The following is an 8,154-nucleotide window of genomic DNA, read 5'->3' as shown; positions in this document are numbered from 1 at the left end:
GGCTCGTTGGCATGAGCACATTGGTGTGTGCAAATTGCTGCTTTATGGAGGCTGCCATGGCCACTGACATTTTTGCATCATGGTTGAAAAGACTGCACTATGCTTAGGGATGAGCGCTATTGGAGTGCTTATCCCATTATACAGCAGCCACATGCTCCCTAGGCTATTGCACCTTCCAAAGATGATACTATTGTTAGGTTTAAATGTGACTTCTGCTTCCTCAGTGATCGTTGTGAGAAAACCTTTCAAAATATGTTAAAGATGAAAATTAAGGTGTTATAGTGTCCCTGCATCAAAGCGTGAAGAACAATGCATTGTACCAACGTGGCTTTACCTTATTCCTCCTGGAATCTTGTAGCTGTCTGATTATCAAGTGCACAGATTGTGTCTGCTCAGGCAATTTCATTCTCAAGTGGCTCGGCTGGACCCTTGCCCTTTTCACATTCATCCACTTCAATGTCTGAGTGCGTGCGCGTGCTTGTGCCCATGTCCGATCAGTTTGAACATTGGAAACGTATCTTTAAGAAGCCAATCATATGCTCTTTCAAAGACTTATTGAAAATGAAATGAAATGAAAATCGCTTATTGTCACGAGTAGGCTTCAAATGAAGTTACTGTGAAAAGCCCCTAGTCGCCACATTCCGGCGCCTGTTCGGGGACTGAACATGCAGCATTGTTTCTATCCTCAGATGACAATGAATGGGTATTATCAGCAACGTCTTTAGGGGGTACCCCTTAACACTGAGGAGCCAACCCTCTTGTGAATTGTGTGAACTCCCTGGTTACCTAGCACAATCATGCTTCATTTGCCTTTTGTGATCACAAATTAGCTGGACGTTCAGAGGATGAAATCCTTCTCTATTAATTAATCTCACAGGTGCTGCCAGGAAGCTCTCAAGGCTACATGTGTTTGTAGTCAATGGCACCCTGTACTAGCAGGTAGCCTGACATGCAGCATATTCCACAGCTCTGGCAGCCTGGCTTGCTTCTTCCAGGCGGAACTGCATGTAATCGGGTGCTTTATTGAAACAAGCACCGGACACCTCCCTTATGCATTTGTTAGTCGCTGCTTGTGACATTCTGCAAAGATTCCCAGTCGAGGCTCGGATCCACCGGCAAATAAGTTCAGTGTGACAGTAACTTTAAAAGCAACTGGTGTTTGATGCCCTCCAAGTCCATGTGGCATGTGTTTCACACATATGAGTTCCCAAATCCCTGGATTAGGGAAGGCGCCTGCGGCACTGGGTGTGATTTAACTAAATGGAACAAAGTCCATAGCAAGCGCGTTTGGCCGCGTGTTTGCCGGCACTCGCAGCCCTGAGAAACAAAGCTATTAAACGGCACTCGCGTTACGTCGAGGGCCTCATTGGGGAACGTGCGGCCCAGGCCGCACAGAGCCTGATTTGTGCACAGAATAGCTCCCGCGCCAGAACTACTCAATGCAGCAAGAGATCAGGATGCCAATTTTAAATGTGGTCCTGATCTCTGGACCCTAAAGTGATCCACCGGCAAGCTCCAACATACTAGAGGAGTGTTCCCGTCAACTGCATCCCCCACACACGCACAGGGCACCACTGGCCCAATTGCCACTATGCAAAAAAATGTCAGCTTGGCATTGCCAACCTGGCATTGCTCCTGCCAATTGGCAGTGCCAGGCTGGCACCCAGGTGCCAATTCCTGGGAGCCAATCCCTGTCAACATCCAATCCCTGGGAGACCCCCAAGAGTGCCATTCTGTCTGACCCCCATTTGTGGAAACCAGTGAAATTGTACATTAAAGTGAGACTAGCTATCTTGCAAATATGCAGATTTGTTAAAAAGTGGTCCCATCCTCAAGGGGCAGGATTAACATCGCAAAATCTCGTGAGATCACATGAGACCTTGTGATGTGTTGCGACCTATAGATACCTGGAACAGGGTCTCCTGGCTTCTATCGACCATGCTGTGCTGTTTTTCAGGCACAGCATGGCTGTAAAATCACGGCCAATATCTTTTACTCATCTCCACGTAATGCACCTTCTGTAGACCCTTGTTTACGTGCACCATCTTTGTGGATTTGGCCCCTCCTCGTCAGCATCTGAGTCTTCCTGGGCCCGCTGGCTTTTGCTCCTCAGAGCGATGGTCTTCCCAGAGCTGTGAAAATTGGCGACCAGCCCTTCTCCTCACTCTAATTGTCGCCATCAGAAAGGCAGCATTGCCTGCAATCTGCAATCTCCACTCTTTGTATCTGTGAATGGATACAATGGTTGCTGCTGGTGATGGTCTTCCTTCATAACCAAGCCAGGAAGGCAGTCACCATCCCTTGACTTTTCTTCAATCTGCACATTGCATTTCAAGGTCAGTTCTTTCAGGCTGATATCATCCTGGAGGACAACACAGAGCTGAGGTTTCCCCTCAGACATAACGGCGCATTCACAGTGAGGGTCTTAATTAGGGTGTAAAGATCCAAGACACAGAATCCATGGTCAGCCTTGTGTTGGGTGTCCTCCAGAGGCTTTGACAATAACTATGGATACCCAATCCTTGCACTTATGCCTGAATGTAAGCATGGTGCCTTGAATGGCCAGTGCACTGGGAACATGGAGGCTTGTTGGGTCCATGCTGCTTCTGCGCAGATAATGTGACGCTTGATTTTTGATCCTACATCCATTTAGACATGCCTCGGGAAGGACCAGATGCCAATTAAGACTGTGCAGCTGCAGCATTGAAACGTAATGGGCTCTCACCTGAATGTTCGCCATTAGTAAAGCAGCCAAGCGAATTCATTCTGCATTAGACCCTTGAGACCTGCACTCAACTAAGCCAAGCTCGACATGGTTTGGCAGGACAGTTATCGGGTGTCCCTTCAATCAATCAAGAATTGCTGCACAGCGGCACTCCCAAATACCCAGTAACCCTCCCCATTAAATGTTTTTTCCCGGTTTGTTTTTCGGCCTCCGCTCAAGAATAGTCTCTTCAATATGTCCCGAACAGCATGACCTCTGTTCCAGAATAGTCTCTTCAATATGTCCCTAATAGCATGACCCCAGCCCCAGGACAGTCGCGTCAATATGCCCCTGACAGCATGACCCCAGCCCCAGGACAGTCTCTTCAATATGTCCCTAATAGCATGACACCAACCCCGGGACAGTCTCTTCAATATGTCCCTAATAGCATGATCTCCACTCCAGGACAGTCTCGTCAATATGCCCCTGACAGCATGATCCCAGCCCCAGGACAGTCTCTTCAATATGTCCCTAATAGCATGACACCAGCCCCGGGACAGTCTCTTCAATATGTCCCTAATAGCATGATCTCCACTCCAGGACAGTCTCGTCAATATGCCCCTGACAGCATGATCCCAGCCCCAGGACAGTCTCTTCAATATGTCCCTAATAGCATGACACCAGCCCCGGGACAGTCTCTTCAATATGTCCCTAATAGCATGATCTCCACTCCAGGACAGTCTCGTCAATATGCCCCTGACAGCATGATCCCAGCCCCAGGACAGACTTGTCAATATGCCCCCTGACAGTATGATCTCAGCCCCAGGACAGTCTTGTCAATATGCCCCCTGGCAGCATGATCTCAGCCCCAGGACAGTCTCTTCAATATGCCCCCAGACAGCATGATCTCAGCCCCAGGACAGTCTCTTCAATATGCCCCCAGACAGTATGATCTCAGCCCCAAGACAGTCTTGTCAATATGCCCCCTGGCAGCATAATCTCAGCCCCAAACCATCTTGTCAATATGCCCACTGGCAGCATGATCTCAGCCCCAGGACAGTCTTGTCAATATGCCTCCTGGCAGCATGGCCTCAGCCCCAGGACAGTCTTGTCAATATGCCGCCAGACAGCATGATCTCAGCTCCAGGACAGTCTCTTCAATATGCCCCCTGGCAGCATGATCTCAGCCCCAGGGCAGTCTCTTCAATATGCCCCCTGGCAGCATGGCCTCAGCCCCAGGACAGCCTTGTCAATATGCCGCCAGACAGCATGATCTCAGCTCCAGGACAGTCTCTTCAATATGCCCCCTGGCAGCATGATCTCAGCCCCAGGACAGTCTCTTCAATATGCCCCCTGGCAGCATGATCTCAGCCCCAGGACAGTCTCTTCAATATGCCCCCTGGCAGCATGATCTCAGCCCCAGGACAGTCTCTTCAATATGCCCCCTGGCAGCATGATCTCAGCCCCAGGACAGTCTTGTCAATATGCCCCCTGGCAGCATGATCTCAGCCCCAGGACAGTCTCTTCAATATGCCCCCTGGCAGCATGATCTCAGCCCCAGGACAGTCTTGTCAATATGCCTCCTGGCAGCATGATCTCAGCCCCAGGACAGTCTTGTCAATATGGCCCCTGGCAGCATGATCTCAGCCCCAGGACAGTCTTGTCAATATGCCCCCTGGCAGCATGATCTCAGACCCAGGGCAGTCTCTTCAATATGCCCCCTGGCAGCATGATCTCAGCCCCAGGGCAGTCTCTTCAATATGCCCCCTGACAGCATGATCTCAGCCCCAAGACAGTCTCTTCAATATGCCCCCTGGCAGCATGATCTCAGCCCCAGGACAAATATGCCCCCTGACAGTATGATCTCAGCTCCAGGACAGTCTTGTCAATATGCCCCCTGACAGCGTGACCTCAGCCCCAGGACAGTCTTGTCAATATGCCCCCTAGCAGCATGACCTCAGCCCCAGGACAGTCTTGTCAATATGCCCCCTGGCAGCATGATCTCAGCCCCAGGACAGTCTTGTCAATATGCCCCTGACAGCATGATCCCAGCCCCAGGGCAGTCTTGTCAATATGCCCCTGGCAGCATGATCTCAGCCCCAGGACAGTCTTGTCAATATGCCCCCTGGCAGCATGATCTCAGCCCCAGGACAGTCTCTTCAATGCCCCCAGGCAGCATGATCTCAGCCCCAGGACAGTCTCATCAATATGCCCCCTGGCAGCATGGCGTCAGCCCCAGGACAGTCTCGTCAATATGTCCCTGGCAGCATGATCTCAGCCCCAGGACAGTCTCGTCAATATGCCCCCTGGCAGCATGATCTCAGCCCCAGGACAGTCTCTTCAATATGCCCCCTGGCAGCATGATCTCAGCCCCAGGACAGTCTTGTCAATATGCCTCCTGGCAGCATGATCTCAGCCCCAGGACAGTCTTGTCAATATGCCCCCTGGCAGCATGATCTCAGCCCCAGGACAGTCTTGTCAATATGCCCCCTGGCAGCATGATCTCAGACCCAGGGCAGTCTCTTCAATATGCCCCCTGGCAGCATGATCTCAGCCCCAGGACAGTCTCGTCAATATGCCCCCTGGCAGCATGGCCTCAGCCCCAGGACAGTCTCATCAATATGCCCCCAGGCAGCACGATCAGCCCCAGGACAGTCTTGTCAATATGCCCCCAGGCAGCATGATCAGCCCCAGGACAGTCTCGTCAATATGCCCCCAGGCAGCATGATCAGCCCCAGGACAGTCTTGCCAATATGCCCCCAGGCAGCATGATCAGCCCCAGGACAGTCTTGCCAATATGCCCCCTGGCAGCATGATCTCAGCCCCAGGACAGTCTTGCCAATATGCCCCCTGGCAGCATGATCTCAGCTCCAGGACAGTCTAATCAATATGCCCCCTGACAGCATGATCTCAGCTCCAGGACAGTCTAATCAATATGCCCCCTGACAGCATGATCTCAGCCCCAGGACAGTCTCTTCAATGCCCCCAGGCAGCATGATCTCAGCCCCAGGACAGTCTTGTCAATATGGCCCCTGGCAGCATGATCTCAGCCCCAGGACAGTCTCTTCAATGCCCCCAGGCAGCATGATCTCAGCCCCAGGACAGTCTCATCAATATGCCCCCTGGCAGCATGGCGTCAGCCCCAGGACAGTCTCGTCAATATGTCCCTGGCAGCATGATCTCAGCCCCAGGACAGTCTCGTCAATATGCCCCCTGGCAGCATGATCTCAGCCCCAGGACAGTCTCGTCAATATGCCCCCTGACAGCATGATCTCAGCACCAGGACAATTATGCCCCCTGACAGCATGATCTCAGCCCCAAGACAGTCTCTTCAATATGCCCCCTGACAGCATGGCCTCAGCCCCAGGACAAATATGCCCCCTGACAGCATGATCTCAGCCCCAGGACAGTCTTGTCAATATGCCCCCTGGCAGCATGATCTCAGCCCCAGGACAGTCTTGTCAATATGCCCCCTGACAGTATGATCTCAGCTCCAGGACAGTCTTGTCAATATGCCCCCTGACAGCGTGACCTCAGCCCCAGGACAGTCTTGTCAATATGCCCCCTAGCAGCATGACCTCAGCCCCAGGACAGTCTTGTCAATATGCCCCTGGCAGCATGATCTCAGCCCCAGGACAGTCTTGTCAATATGCCCCCTGGCAGCATGATCTCAGCCCCAGGACAGTCTTGTCAATATGCCCCCTGGCAGCATGATCTCAGCCCCAGGACAGTCTCTTCAATGCCCCCAGGCAGCATGATCTCAGCCCCAGGACAGTCTTGTCAATATGCCCCCTGGCAGCATGATCTCAGCCCCAGGACAGTCTTGTCAATATGCCCCCCTGACAGCATGATCTCAGCCCCAGGACAGTCTTGTCAATATGCCCCCTGGCAGCATGATCTCAGCTCAGGACAGTCTAATCAATATGCCCCCTGACAGCATGATCTCAGTCCCAAGACAGTCTAGTCAATATGCCCCCTGGCAGCATGATCTCAGCCCCAGGACAGTCTTGTCAATATGCCCCCAGACAGCATGATCTCAGCCCCAGGGCAGTCTCACAATATGCCCCCAGACAGCATGATCTCAGCCCCAGGGCAGTCTCATCAATATGCCCCCTGGCAGCATGATCTCAGCCCCAGGACAGTCTTGTCAATATGCCCCCTGGCAGCATGGCCTCAGCCCCAGGACAGTCTCTGAATCTTCCTTAGGCAGATTTATAACTCTTGCCCCAGGACAGTCTTTCACTCTTCCATTCAGTTCCTTGACCATGCCCTAGATCTTCCTCTGTCTTCCCCTTCCCCTTCTGTGTTTCACCTCCCATCTCAATTCCCGCACCACTCCAGTCCTGCCTCGGTCTCCCCCATCCGAACTTCATGGATTCTCATCTGAATGTGCATCATTAGTAAAGGAGTCAAGCTCATTCATTGTGCATTAGACACCCCCTGATTGTTACCCTCTGTGCTCAGCCTTGGTGCAGCTTGGATACAGGTGCACGATATCTCACGGCAGGGGCTGGTTTAGCACACTGGGCTAAATAGCTGGCTTTTAAAGCAGACCAAGGCAGGCCAGCAGCACGGTTCAATTCCCGTATCAACCTCCCTGAACAGGCGCCGGAATGTGGCGACTAGGGACTTTTCACAGTAACTTCACTTGAAGCCTACTTATGACAAAAAGCGATTTTCATTTCATTTCATTTTGCATTTCATATGCTTAAAGGTAGGCAGAAGCCTCAAATGTTCTTGATGATGTGAACCTCACCGGGTGCATGCCTCTTATATTCAGTTGAGAAACAGACCTTTCTCATAATCTGCTGACGGGCACTGAATTTGGACAAGGCAGCACGCTAGTGCAGTGGTTAGCACTGTTGCTTTACGACTCCAGGGTCCTAGGTTCGATTCCCGGCTTGGGTCACTGTCTGTGTGGAATCTGCACGTTCTCCCTGTGTCTGCGTGGGTTTCCTCCGGGTTCCTCCCACAAGTCACAAAATACGTGCTGTTAGGTAGTTACATAATTTGGACATTCTGAGTTCTCTCTCTGTGTACCCGAACAGGTGCCAGAATGTGGTGACTAGGGGCTTCCCACAGTAACTTCATTGCAGTGTTAATGTAAGCCTACTTATGATGATAAGTAGAGCTGTGACAATTAGAGTTGCTTTAGCTCAGTGAGCTAGACAGCTGGTTTGTGATGCAGAACAAGATCAGCTGCCCGGGTTCAATTCCTGTACCAGTTTACACGAACAGGTGCCGGAATGTGGCGACTAGGGGCTTTTCACAGTAACGTCATATTTGTGACTATACAAAGTTAAAAATAAAGATGATTATTATTATTTATTGCCCATCCTTAATGCTGAGCCGTCTTTGAAGTTCCTGTGGTTAAGGTACAGCTCCCGTGCTGTTAGGAAGGGAGTTACAGGACTTTCACCCTATGATGATGACAAAATGGTTTGTATTTT

Source organism: Scyliorhinus canicula, chromosome 17, assembly GCF_902713615.1.
Source record: "Scyliorhinus canicula chromosome 17, sScyCan1.1, whole genome shotgun sequence".
NCBI classification, from domain to species: Eukaryota; Metazoa; Chordata; class Chondrichthyes; order Carcharhiniformes; family Scyliorhinidae; genus Scyliorhinus; species Scyliorhinus canicula.
Note: the sequence above shows the minus strand (reverse complement) of the source record.